Source organism: Triticum dicoccoides, chromosome 1A (genome assembly GCF_002162155.2).
Source record: "Triticum dicoccoides isolate Atlit2015 ecotype Zavitan chromosome 1A, WEW_v2.0, whole genome shotgun sequence".
NCBI classification, from domain to species: domain Eukaryota; kingdom Viridiplantae; phylum Streptophyta; class Magnoliopsida; order Poales; family Poaceae; genus Triticum; species Triticum dicoccoides.
In genome coordinates, this window is record NC_041380.1 from 540,242,050 (window position 1) to 540,256,016 (window position 13,967).

General features: G+C 49.5%; 1 long non-coding RNA gene across 1 annotated transcript; it reads left to right on the forward strand.

Moving 5' to 3' along the window:
- Nucleotides 1-479: 479 nt before the first annotated feature.
- On the forward strand, nt 480-2,056 carry LOC119322010. The gene is made up of 3 exons (XR_005155360.1): nt 480-555; nt 859-864; nt 1,982-2,056. It is a non-coding gene; the product is annotated as an uncharacterized LOC119322010 (long non-coding RNA).
- The last annotated feature ends 11,911 nt before the right edge of the window (nt 2,057-13,967 follow it).

The window sequence follows — 13,967 nt, forward strand, 5'->3', positions numbered from 1 at the left end:
TTCCCCCGCCGCCGCCTGTCTCCTCCCTCGTCCTCGTCTCGTTGCCGCCGCCGCCACCTCCTTCCTGTCCCCAGCATCCTTTCCTCCCCGTCCCCGGCCACCCCCACCCACCACCGCTGACCTTGTCTCCGCCATGGACCCTCTCCCCTAGCCTTCACCCCCAGATCCACCAGTCCAGGCACGGCCATGGCGTCGCGGTCGGCTTTCTTGCCGGCGCGCGCGTGCGTGCTTCACGTCGGCCACAGGCCTCCGGCAATCAGGACGGCAACGACGTCAACGGGATCATCGGGTCTCCGGTGGCTCGTTACCCCTCGCGCAACTGCTCCCCTCCTCCCCGCCATCCCTGCGCTCCAGATCCGGCCCCGACGAAGCCATGGTGAGTCCCGTCACGGCGTCTGGCCACCCGGCGACGGCAGGGATCCGCTGCTGCAGCGCCTCCGTGCAGGGACCTGCGAGGCCGCGCCGTGGCTGCGGGATGCCTCCAGGAACTCGGCCCGCGACCTGCTCTCCTGGACCAAGCAGGGCAGCGGCCTCCGTGCCATCCTCGTCATCTCGGTGAGCCCCCTACTTTCCTTTTCCGCGCCATCCTCCCCCTGCTTTCCTTTTCCGCGCCATCCTCCTAAAAACCTGAAGATGCTCTTCAGGTAGTCGAAGGCTTTCCTTGTCCTCCGTGATTGATGATGATGCTAATGTGTACTCTGCTCACAGTGTAAGTCCATCCATTATTCGGTTTTTTGTCAGCTTCAGTCAACTACTCGACTGTTTGGTTTTCTCTCACTCACAGAATTGATGTGTTGCCTAATTGATTGCAGGCTCGCTCGACTTGCCTGTGTGTTCTCCACGGCCATTCTTTTGTAGAGCCTGGTAAGCTAGCTTCAATAACTCTTGTTTCAGTTAATTACCCGCTGTCTACGCTTCAGTAACTCTGAGATGAGATAGTCTGCTTTCACCTTCTATTCATTTCTACACTTGGTTCATGCCGTTACTCTGTCTATGCATTGTGGGAGCACTTGTGCTCAAGAGGCACTGGGTAGTGGCTGGCGTACCAAGCTGGGAGGATGAGAGAACCAAAGGAGGGGGAGGAAGTGGGTATGCACATGTGTTTGATACAAGAGTTTTGCTGATTGAGTTTGCTGATTGAGTTCTGAGTATTACGCAATCCTTCTTTCCGTATGATAATTCTGGAAGTATCACAAAGACTTCTACGCTTTTGCCATGGTATTTTGCCATTGATGTTTCCTTGATGTGCATTAATATGCATAAAAGGGCGTATGCTAGTTCATTATTTGTCTGCTGATGCATTAGTTGTGCAGCTGCTTGTGTCCAATGTCAGTGGCAATTCGAGCACTGTAATTAACTAAAAATGTGGTGTGACTGTGCTGCTCTAAAATGTTTTCCCTGTTTGCTTTTTTCCATTGGATACCATGTTGGTCTGCTAGTCTTAAACAAACAGAAATTGAGTTGCATGTCCAACACAACCACAGAAAGAAACACGAGTTCAAGATCGGCGACCAGTTTTTTCGGAGGCATATATAGTATTGCATTATAAATAAGTTTGTATGTCGTTGGTCTAATTAGTTTGTATGATGCATCATATATAGTACTGCTAATTAGTTTGTATGCTGTTGACTTAGCTTGACCCAGAACATATCATATAGTACTACATTATAGTACTGCAAGATCGGTGAGAGAGAGGCATAGTCTAATTGCGAATCCATGTGTGTGCATTTCTGTCTTATTGGCATATGTTGAGTACATATTGGAATATGCTAAATGCTATTGCCTGATATAGTATAAGTATGAGCTACAGCTTTATGCATATTTGTTTTGTATTTTTTATAAATGATGATAGTTTGTGCACGATGTTCACATGTTATTTTATTTTTTGACTAAATTCTCTTATGCCCTTGACTTAGCTTGACCCAGAACAGCAGCATCCTTGATGCGCGTACTGACCTTCACCTCGTTCTTTCTCTCGCAGACTCGAAGGAGACCATACGCAAGGCACCTCCTCTTCGGTTGTGAGAGTGTCCAGGGGTCGTGGGTGCGGCTAATGCCTATGTATGTGGCCGCACTTGACACTGCGCTATCTTTAAGGGCACATATCATTTTTTTAACTCTGCTATCTTTTCCCAAGTCTTTATTATCTTGCCTAGCCTTGTACTGATATGTATTGTTTGATGCTAATTACCCAAGTTAGTGCATGATGTTAAGGATAATCAGAGAACACTTGCCTAAGTTTATAAGATATGACATGTGACAGCCCTAGCCTGCTAGCCTCGCAGTCGTAGCTTCACAAGCAACCCAGCATCCTCTCATCTTTCCTCAACCTATACATCTTTTATTCTTCAGATTTTTCTTCCATTAAGCTACCGGTCCGATGGATGGTGCTTGCTGGCTTGGTGCTCTTTGAATGCTTGTCCTGATGTACTGTGCTTCTCTAGTTGTTTGAATGCTTTTGCTGCTAGCCTGTTGGGCTGCTACTAGCTTGAATAAGTGTGCACTTGTGCTGCTGATTTAATGCTTATGCTCACGCTGCTATTGATTAATTGAACAGAACCAACTCCAACAAGTGATAAGTACATGTTAATTATTATTAGCTTCAAAATTTGATCGATGCCTTCTTGCAATAACAATAAGCATGAGAATTGTTTGGTAGTTTCTATGCCACTTTTCTACTCTGATATTTTCTTGTGTGCCATACCAAAATTTATAATTTCCTGAGCAATGCACATGGACGATATCTGGAGCGGTCAAGAGGATGAGCTGATTTTTGAAAAAAAGTTTGAAGAGGTATCTACTGCCCTTTTGTTTTGGTGCTCATTCTTCTTAAACTGCTGATGCTTGAGGTGGTATTACTGTTGTTGAACTGATAGCCTTGCTATGAGCTGTTAATGTGAACCTGCAATGCAGGATGTACTGCAGGTGCATGTCCTTGTGGTACTATGAGATTTATTGGCTATTTGGAGATGTACTGATATTGTGCCATGTATTTTATTATCTATATGATTACACATCAGTTTTACTATCAAAATATGAACTGTAGCAGTCACTATATTGGGTCGCTCTTCGGGTCACTTCTGGATGGTCTTGGTTAGAGTCTTGTTTAGAGTCTGGGTTGGCAAACATGAATAGTTTTACTTATTCTGTCTTCTATGAAAAGCACATGTCGTATGTCTCAGAGACAACCTTGTAAATCATGCTTTCGATAACATCATGCTCTGACACCTTGCTCTTTCCGAGCTTTTCCTGATATGTGTACGTATGTGTCCTGCAGAATAAGTGCTTGTTCATGTTTGGTTTTCTCTAAACTTTGTTTGTATGATTGAGGGCAAATTTACTTGGTTCTTTTCTCTAAACTGTGCTTGGAACATTCGTTTTTATGATCTAAAATTGCCTTCCTGTGATGATGCAGGTGCCCAGTTTGTGCTTGCTACCGAAGGAGCTCCATGTTGAAGAAGATTGAAGACACTTGTAGAGCTACAGGGTTAACACCAGGGAACTGTATCACGTGTAGAGCTTGTAGAGCTTGTATATGTTAGAGCTTATTATGTGTAGAGCTTGTAAAGTATATGTTATTTGTACAATAGGAGCTCTGTACTGAATCTGGCTGATAATATTTGGAGTATTATGTGTGTGTTCTGTTTGTGCCAATTTAAATACTGGTTATTTATTTACTGTTAAATTGAAATATGAAGAATATGAACTTGCTAGCTGGGACCCACGTACCTGAACCTGACATCTGGGACCCATTTGACTAGTGGACCTTTTTTATATTACAAAAAAACTAAAACTTTCTAGCGGAAAGGGCCACGGCCCAAAAATGAGAAGGCTTAATTGTTGGGCTTGGCCCATCTACCTAGCCAAAATTAATATGAGAAAAAAACACAAATAGGCCGAATTGTTGGGCTAGGCCCATGTAGAAAATCGAATTGGACCGGGCTGAATCTTGTGCCACGTCAGATTGCCACGCTGGATGCCTACGTGGCCTGGGGAGGTTGCTAGTGACCAAAACACCACAGTAGACGTATTTTGGTCATAAACATCTTCGACCATTCCAGAAGAAAGGTTGCTATAGTCAGTTTATGACCGCCAGCTTTTGACCTTCTGTTTTTGGTCACAAAAAGGTCGCAAATGAAAAACCATGACCTTTCAGTGACCAATAGTGGTGGTCACAAGTTGACATATTTCTTATAGTGAATAGATCGGATACCCTAGGACCCCTTAGTCCAGGACTCCCTCAGTAGCCCCTGAACCAGGCTTCAATGACGATGTGTCCGGTGCGCAGATTGTCTTCGGCATTGCAAGGCGGGTTCTACTTTCCGAATACTCCAGGATAGTCTTCGGATGAAACGAAGGTGTCCAGATCTGCAACACAAGTACCACACACAACCGCAAGGAATATAGTATTTCACAAGTCCCATCTGCTGACAACTTTTTGCAAGATGACATCACGTCTGTTCAGTCACTATATCGAACCATTTTTGTCTGTCGTTCCGCGCTTTGAGATGTGGTTTCCGTTGGCACATCTTGTCAAAGCAGAGATCGTGTCCCCTTATTGCGGGATTTTCATCAATGCGGGCGTGGGTAACCCAACCGTGCCATTTACACAGCCCTTGGGAATAGGCGAGTTTTAGGGCGAGTGGGAGGCGTTCGATATTCACTACCTCTATATGGGGATAAGGACTCCCCTTCTTCTCCCACGCCTTCTCTCTTCCTCTGCCCTTCAACTCTCGAGCTCCAAAGCCCAAGTTCTCATCTTCTTCCCACTCGGGCAAGCACTCAACCATGTCCGGATCCGGAGGTCCAGGCAAGTGGATGGTCTCCTCCGTCAAGGAGAAGGACATTACTGAGCTTCGGGCGGCCGGGAACCTGGCGAAGGAAATCGCCCACGGTCTTCCAGCCCAGGGGCAAGTCGTCCCCACACCGAAGCCCAATGAGAGGGTGGTATTCATCACCCATTTCTTCCGTGGGCTAGGGTTTCCACTCCACCATTTTGTCCGCGGGCTAATGTACTATTACGGGATAGACTTCCATGATCTATCCCCGAACTCTTTCCTCAACATCTTGGCGTTCATCGTCGTGTGTGAGGCCTTCCTCCGCATTCATCCCCACTTCGGGCTGTGGCTCAAGGTCTTCAACATGAAGCCAAAAGTGGTGGATGGCCAGCACGCAGAGTGCGGAGGTGCCATGGTGAGCAAGCTGACCAATGTCTCCTGGACAAAAGGCACTTTCGTGGAGACTGTAAAGGAATGGCAGAAACAGTGGTTCTACATCACAGAACCCTGCGGCGCCACCTGGGCCGCAGCTGCCAAATTCAACTCCGGCGCTCCCATGCAAATCACCTCGTGGGTCGAGAAGAGCCTGAACTGGTGTTCGCCAAATGAGATGATAGCGCTGCAGACACGTGTTCAAAGCATGGTGGACAAAGATGTCAAACTTGTCGATATAATCCAGTTGATGCTAGTTCGCCGGATTCTCCTGTGCCAAAGCCGAAGCCTCCCTCTATGGGAGTTCAATCCGAAGAAGTACCGTACCCTGAAGAGGCTCTTTGAAACCACTCACGAAGACACCTGGAAGTTGCTCTTCAAGGCCAATGAGACACCACCGGCCACAGATTCGGACCGCGGGCATGACATTAACCACCTCGCCAACGAGGAATGTTATTTTTAACGCATCCCCTACTTGCTTGTTTCAAGGATGATATCTAAGCTTTTATTATCGTTGCTTCTTCAGGACTGGATGGAGAGGGCGAAGCGGATTCAATGTCTGGCTCCGCTGCCGGAAGAACCAGTCATCCCGCGTTTAGCAAAGATGCTGGTGCCGACGCCCTATACGGCGCCGGCGAAGAAGGCCAAGGGGGTCGGGAGTGGCACCCGCTGCAAGGGCGCTTCGGACGCGACGTCCGAAGACAAGACCCGCTCCTCCGCCACCAAAGACGACGATGATGAGGAGGAGGAATGCGATTCTCCCCCTGATGGGGGGAGGAAGAAGAGGGTGGCCTCTACAACTCTGGAGGCGGAGGCGCCCAAGAAGGGGAAAGACACTCTCGAGGGCAGCTTCGCATGGGACGTCGACAGCAGTCCGGAGCGGCGCCCCCGGAACAAGCCCCTAGTCGCATCGTGAGTGCTAAGAACCTGTACGCGTCCATTTATCTGGCTTTTCCGCCTTATGGTATTTTATATGATTTAATCATGTTATTGCAGTCCAGCCCACGACAGCTTCCAGCGATCCTCATCAAGGGGCTCATTGGACTCAAACGAGATGGCCAGCGAGACACCGCGGGCCGCTTACTCTCCCAAGGCCAAGGGAGATGACGAGGGGCTGTCCCAAAGGACCTTCCTAGGCCAGGGAGAGGTTCGGGAGGCCGCCGGATTCTCCTGTGCCAAAGCCGGAGGGTGATACCTCGGCCGCTGGACACATGGGGGAATAGTTCCCCATGGAGACTGACGATGGGGGATGTGCTCAATTCGGGCCCTCTCTGAGCACGGATCCGAAGACCCATACGGCCCTAGAGTCCGACAAGCAGCCTCCATCAAGAGAAGGAGGTGCGCCCATCCCACCGGCGACCTCTGTCCAACCAGAGGCGCCGGATAATCTATTGGAAGCGCTACGAGGCGCTTCGATTGTGGAAGACCAACGTATCCTTATGGGTACGGTGATTGAGAAGGTTCAGTCCGTTAAGAGCGGACTGGTCGAAGCCTACAGCGGCCTGCTGACAGGTTTTGTGGTAAGTAGCGTTTAAGCGAGAAAATCCCAATATAGACAGTAGCCCCTAAGACACTGTCTGGTGTTCGGAAAGAGAAGCTGGACAGAGGATCAATGAAATTTTGTAGGGAACTAACTAAAATGTGTCTGATGTGAATAAGCAGGCTTCACTGCTGGCCGCGACCTCTCACACTGCCGAAGTCTCTGGACTAAAGCAGAGACTGGAGCGGGCCGAGGACGAATTCGGCCAAGCGAGGAAGCAGCTGAAAGACCAGCAAGGTATGCAATGGCTCGCTATATATTCGGAAAGAGTAAATGATGTATACTGACCGTAGTGTCATTATATGTGTAGGGGCGACGACCGAGGTCGAGGCCTTGAAAAAGGCCCTGGCCGAAGTCGAGGGGAAAGCTATCAAGGAGCAAGCCACTCGCAAGAAGCTGAAGGCCAGGCTGAACGAGGTTCAGCAAGAGCTCTAGGATGCGGTGAAGAAGTACGAGACCCTGGAGGGTGATGTTTCGGCTTGAGAGACCGAACTCTCCGAGGCTCGTCAAAGCGCGGAAGTGGCCCGGGTTGAAGCCTAGGGTGCCCTCTAGGAGATCCAAGAGGCTAGGAAGATCGCGGCGGGTAAGGTGTTTAGTATGCAAAGCAAGTATATGAAGAAGAAGTATTTCTTACTAACCCGGATTCGGAGTTCTCCAGGAGCCTTCGCAGATCTGCCATGCAGTGTGTCCGACGCCGTGGAGTTCTTCCGAGCTGAAGAAGGGAGCTCCATGGAGAAATTATTCTGGCCGCAGTGTCTTGCGCCAGAGCATCCCGTGCCCTTCACCGATCAGTTGAAACAGCTGGTGGAGCTGCATAGGGTGGCCGAACTAGCCATGAAGGATTTGATAATCTGGTTGTGGCCAGCCGAAGCTATGCCCGGCAGCTACTTCAGGCTTGTGAAGCGGCTGGTGAACGCCTGTCCTTGGTTGGACGCTGTCAAGCAATCAGCCTGTATTGAAGGTGCGCGCATGGCCTTCGCTCCCTGTAAGATGTGGTGGGCAAAGATGGACGCCGTCGAGCTGACCAAGGGGCCGCCACAGGGCAAGGAGCACCGCACACCCGAGCGCTATTTTGCAGATGTCCTAGAGGGGTAGCGCATTGTAGCAACGCAATGTGCGCAAGACATTATTTTTGAATGAATACAATCATGTTGTCTTTGCCATGTATGATGAAACAAAGTATTTATGTAATATAATGCTTTAAAAAATTTCTCCTCCTGTGCGGCAGTTTTATGTGAAATCTGAGAGTTGGCTAGTCGTTGGCTTCTGCCCCCACGTAGGAAATAAGGGGGTGTTCGGGATGTAATCTAAACACTCTTGATCCAATTGTTTGGTCCTTGAAGGAGGTGTTTAGCTCGACGAACCAAGCAATCGGACTATGAGGCTTTAGCACTCTCACTTAGCCATAGGAGTTCGACAATAGAAATATATGTGCAGCCCCTAGTGTCCATACTAGGATGCTGTAAACACTTCATCGGGTAAGTACCAATCCCTCATGTAATGCAAAAAAATCTCTAAGGATTTGAGACCTCCGAAGAGCTGACCGGCTCTCGCCGCATCATGACAGTCAGTTTTCGGGTTTCTCTACTGAGGTGCTCACTTGGGTAAACCAAGGCACAATCGCAGTAGTTCTCCCTTTACAACCCTAGCCGATATAGGGGAACGTAAGGTAGCAAGCACAGGAGCCGGGCAACCCAACTATTGACCAAAGACATGATTCGGAGCCAATGCATATAGTGCTAAATTTGGGGTGCCGAACTATACTGTAAAAGTCTTCGGACTTTTGTTGCCATGTTGTGGGGCGCTATGAAGCCCCTGGCAAATTGAAACACACCGGAGTGTACAGGTGTTATCTGATAGAATTACCAGAAAGGAAAAGGCAAAAAGAAAGAAAAGGAAGAACCAGTGGTAAGCTAGAGCCGTGAAAATTTGGGCCGCAAACTGTTTATGTTATAATTTCATTGGTGCATTAAAGCGCATTTATACAAGTAATACAATAAGCAGAAAGGCTATTTACTATGCCTTCACCAAGAGAGAGTTGTGTATGGGTCCTGAAGATAGGTAAAGGGATCGTTGAAGAGACCACCTAAGAGTTTTCCAGTATGTCCATGCTTCTTGTTGTCTTGGTGTTTTTATCCTTCGAAAAGAATCGATGGTCAAGCCGCCAGGAAAGGCCTGTAAAAAAGGAAAAAGAAAAGAAAAAAGGGAATAGTAAAAGTATGAGTGTCCGGGGTGGTCGAGCCATATTGCGGATCAAAAACTGATTATGCCTCCATCCGGGTCCATGGTATTTTTAGTGCATAATTATGTACGTGCGGTACGATGGCCGCCACTTGGTCAGGATGGGGACGGGGGCCAAATTGCTAGTCGAGCTCCTGACGAGCCGAGTTGTCCTTCTGTGGGATGGTTCGGACTCTCTTGACAGTGTCCGAGGGATCGGCCGCTGAATTGAGGTTCTGCTTGACAAGGCCACCCTGTACCTCTGTCGCTAAGGCAGCGGTGTGCTCCTCGGTGTGGAGGGTGTGTTCCGTGTTTCCATTGACTGTTATGACACCGCGTGGTCCGGGCATCTTGAGCTTGAGATAAGCGTAGTGTGGCACCGCATTGAATCGAGCAAATGTGGTTCGTCCGAGCAGTGTGTGGTAGCCGCTGCAAAAGGGGACGACATCAAAGATTAAATCTTCACTTGGGAAGTTGTCCAGAGACCCGAAGACAACCTCTAGAGTGATTGAGCCTGTGCAGCGGGCCTCTACGCCCGGTATGACTCCTTTAAAGGTAGTCTTTGTGGGCTTGATTCGCGATGGGTTAATGCCCATTTTGCGCATTGTATCCTGATAGAGCAAGTTGAGGCTACTGCCACCGTCCATCAGGACTCGCATCAGGTGGAACCCGTCAATTATTGGGTCCAGGACCAGTGCGACTGAACCGCCATGATGGATACTGGTCGGATGATCCCGGTGATCAAAAGTGATCGGGCATGACGACCACGGATTAAATTTTGGGGCGACTGGCTCTATCGCGTAGACGTCCCTGAGCTCGCGCTTGCGCTCCCTCTTGGGGATGTGGGTAGCGTATACCATGTTCACCGTTTTGACCTGAGGAGGGAACTTCTTCTGTCCCCCTGTGTTCAGCGGCCGAGGCTCCTCCTCGTCGTCTTTGCTTTGCGATCCCTTATCCTTGTTTTCGGCATTTAACTTGCCGGCTTGTTTAAAACCCAACAATCTCTGTTGGTATGATTGGGTGGTTTGTCTGGGGTGCCATGAATCTGGCAGATCTAGGCTAGATGGGCCTGAATTGTTCTTTTTGAACGGCATCTTCCGCTGACCAGGCTTAGAGCCACTGAATCCGGCATTGACCGTTGTATCCTCTGTGTTGTCATTGTTATTTCGACGCTTGTACCTGTTGCGTCGAGACTTGTCATTGCTATTTTTAGCTTCAGGGGTGCCGGCGTCGCTTGCATTGTTTTTGCTATGGGCCAGCCAACTATCCTCGCCCGCGCAAAGGTGGGTCATGAGTGCCGTGAGGGCCTCCATGGAATTTGGCTTCTCTTGGCCGAGGTGGGGGGTGAGCCATTCGTCGCGGATGCTATGTTTAAAGGCCGCTAGGGCTTCGACATCCGGACAGTCGACTATCTGGTTCTTTTTAGTTAGGAACCTGGTCCATAATTTCCTGGTGGACTCTCCGGGCTATTGAACTATATGACTTAAGTCATCAGCATCTGGAGGTCGAACGTATGTACCTTGGGAGTTATCAAGGAATGCTTCTTCCAAGTCCTCCCAACTGCCGATGGAGTTTTCGGGCAGGCTGTTCAACTAGTGTCGTGCTGGTCCTTTGAGTTTTAGGAGGGAGGTATTTAATGGCATGAAGGTCATCACCGCGAGCCATATGAATGTGGAGAATGAAGTCTTCGATCCATACCGCGGGGTCTGTGGTGCCATCATATGATTCTATATTCACGGGTTTGAACCCTTCTGGGAATTCATGTTCCATGACTTCGTCGGTGAAGCAATGAGGGTGTGCGGCGCCTCTATATCAGGTCGTATCACGACATAGCTCTGATGGAGTCCGTCTGCGGCTTTCGGCCCGCGCATGACTATGTTTGTCATGTCTGAATAGATGCCTGTCGTCGCGTGTCGGGGCACGTCCTCGCGATCCGTAGATTGATCTGGTATATCCTGCTTTATTGTTCAGGTCATGTCGAAGGTCATATGTATGACCATGAGCTGATTTACCTCTGCCTTTGCGATGAGGCGGGGCGGGCTAGTGTTCAGCTTGAGTTGCCGCTTTGTCCCGACCACATGGTGGTCGGTCAGCCGCATTGCGCGATGGTGGTATGTGTTCCGGCGCCTCATCGTCAAACTGAGGTAGTAATTTGCGCTTCGGGTAGCTTTTGGCCGGGTGCTTGAGGCCGTATTCTTCGGCTGCTAGGACGTCGGTCCATTTATCATTGAGCAGATCTTGATCAGCTTGAAGCTGCTGCTGCTTCTTTTTCAGGATCCTTGCAGTGGCTATTAGCTGGCGCTTGAAGCGCTCCTGCTCAAGAGGTTCCTCGGGAACGATGAAATCCTCGGTGCCGAGGCTCGCCTCATCCTCGGAGAACGGAAGATAATTACTGTCCTCCGAGTCCTCGTGTGTGGCCTGTTTACCAGGGCTAACCTGCCCATCTTCTCGTTCATCCTGTTCGGTAGCTGCGTCAATGAGGTCTTCGTTGTCTTCGGCACCTTTCGGAGTGTTATCTTCTCCTGTGCTGGTGTTGCTATTCTTACTGCAGCGTGACTTAGAGCGGCGTCCCTGACGCTGGCGTTTCGATTGTATCTCAGGAGATTTATCCTCAACTGGATCTTCTTTGTCATCGCCGATGTTCTCCTTTGGTGCATCCACCATGTATACATCATATGAGGAAGTGGCCGTCCAGCGTATGATGAATGGCGGGTCCTGGGCCTCTTCTTCTCCGGCATCGTCGTCCATACCGTCGATGTCGTTAGAGCCGTAATCGAGCATGTTAGTTAAGTCTTCGACAGTGGCTATAAAGTGGGTGGCGGGTGGGGAGCGAAATTCCCTGTCATCGGCTTCTAGTTCGAACCGGATATAATTCGGCTATGAATCCCCCACTAAGGATAGATTTTTTAATGAATTCAGCACATCGCCCAAGGGTGAGTGCCGGAAGATGTCTGCGGCGCCAAATTCGGCGATCGATAACCGATCATGCTCGACATGCGCGGATGCGCATAGTTTGGAACTTATAATCGGAAACGAGTCCGTAGCTCCGGAGATACAGATGTTACTTGAAGTTAAGTCTGTGTGCGGCTCCAACATTGTGGAGTCTGCGGCCTCCATGGCAGGGCTGAGCTTCCTGTCCTCGGATGGCGCGACCTGCTCTGGATCTAAGGCCCGAGCAGTTTCAGGTGCGATTTCGGTATGGCCCGATGACAGATCTACGTCATGTTCATCGTGGTGGCTGCGAGCGGCTGCCGTGGTCCCGAATCCGTTGAAGATCAAGTCTCCATGGATATCCGTGACGTAGTTTAGGCTTCCAAATCTGACCTGGTGGCCAGAGGCGTAGCTTTCGATCTACTCCAGATGGCCAAGCGAGTTGGCCCGCAGTGCGAAGCTGCCGAACACGAAGATCTGTCCGGGAAGGAAGACTTCCCCTACGACAGAATCGTTGTGGATGATTGAAGGAGCCATCAAACCTTTTGAGGATGGCACGGTGGAACTCTCAATGAAAGTACCAATGTCGGTGTCAAAACCGGCGGATCTCGGGTAGGGGGTCCCGAACTGCGCGTCTAGGATTGATAGTAACAGGAGAAGGGGGACACAATGTTTTACCCAGGTTCGGTCCCTCTCTATGAAGGTAATACCCTACGTCTTGCTTGATTGATCTTGATGGATATGAGTATTACAAGAGTTGATATACCACAAGATCGTAACGGCTAAACCTTAGAGTCTAACCCGGCTATGATTATTCGGGATTCGGCCTATCTACGGACCAAGCCCTCCAGTTTATATAGACAAGGGAGGGATCTAGGGTTACACAAGGTCGGTTACAGACAAAGGAATCTTCATAGTTGGTCGCCAAGCTTGCCTTCCACGGCAAGGAGAGTCCTATTCGGACATGGGTAGAGTCTTCGGTCTTTGTATCCTTACGACCCATTAGTCCGGCCCATATCCAATAGATCGGACACCTGAGGACCCCTTAGTCCAGGACTCCCTCACTCCCCCCTAGGGCGCGCCCCCTGCCTTGCCGCTTCCCCGTGGACCCCCCTGATGTGAAATCGATGCCAAAAATTCTTATAAATAGAGAAACTTCTAGAAAGAAACCTAGATCACGAGTTTCGCCGCCGCAAGCCTCTATAGCCATGAAAAACCAATCGGGAGCCCATTTCGGCACCCTGCCGGGGGGAAACCATCACCGGTGGCCATCTTCATCATCCCGGCGGTCTCCATGATGAGGAGGGAGTAGTTCACCCTCGGGGCTGAGGGTATGTACCAGTAGCTATGTGTTTGATCTCTCTCTCTCTCTCTCTCTCTCTCTCTCGTGTTCTTGATATAGCATGATCTTGATGTACTGCGAGTTTTGTTATTATAGTTGGATCATATGGTGTCCCCCCTGTTGATGGTATAATTTGGCTAGTTAATATATGATGTTCCAAATTGATTCAATGATTTATCAACCTGATCAGTTGATGCATTTTTTAAGTATTACAACAGGAATTTTCATGGACAACAAAGATGCAAGTTCTAAGAAGGATCGGATGCTAAGCTGAACTATGGGTGTGGAGTGCATGGTATATATATCTACTAGCATCAACTACAAGGAGTAATCAACACTACTAGCAACCCACGGGTACCAATCTGAGGTTTGGATACAAAGATTGGATACAAGAGATGAACTAGGGTTTAAGATGAGATGGTGCTGGTGAAGATGTTGATGGAGATTGACCCCCTCCCGATGAGAGGATCATTGGTGATGACGATGGTGATGATTTCCCCCTCCCAGAGGGAAGTTTCCCTGGCAGAACAGCTCTGCCGAAGCCCTAGATTGGTTCCTCCAAGGTTCCTCCTCATGGCGCGGAGTTTCTTCCCCAAAGCTTGCTTATTATTTTTCTCGGACGAAAGACCTCATATAGCAGAAGATGGGCATCGGAGGGCCACTAGGGAGCCCATGAGGTAGGGGTGCGCCCAGGGGGTAGGGCGCGCCCCCCACCCTCGTGGCC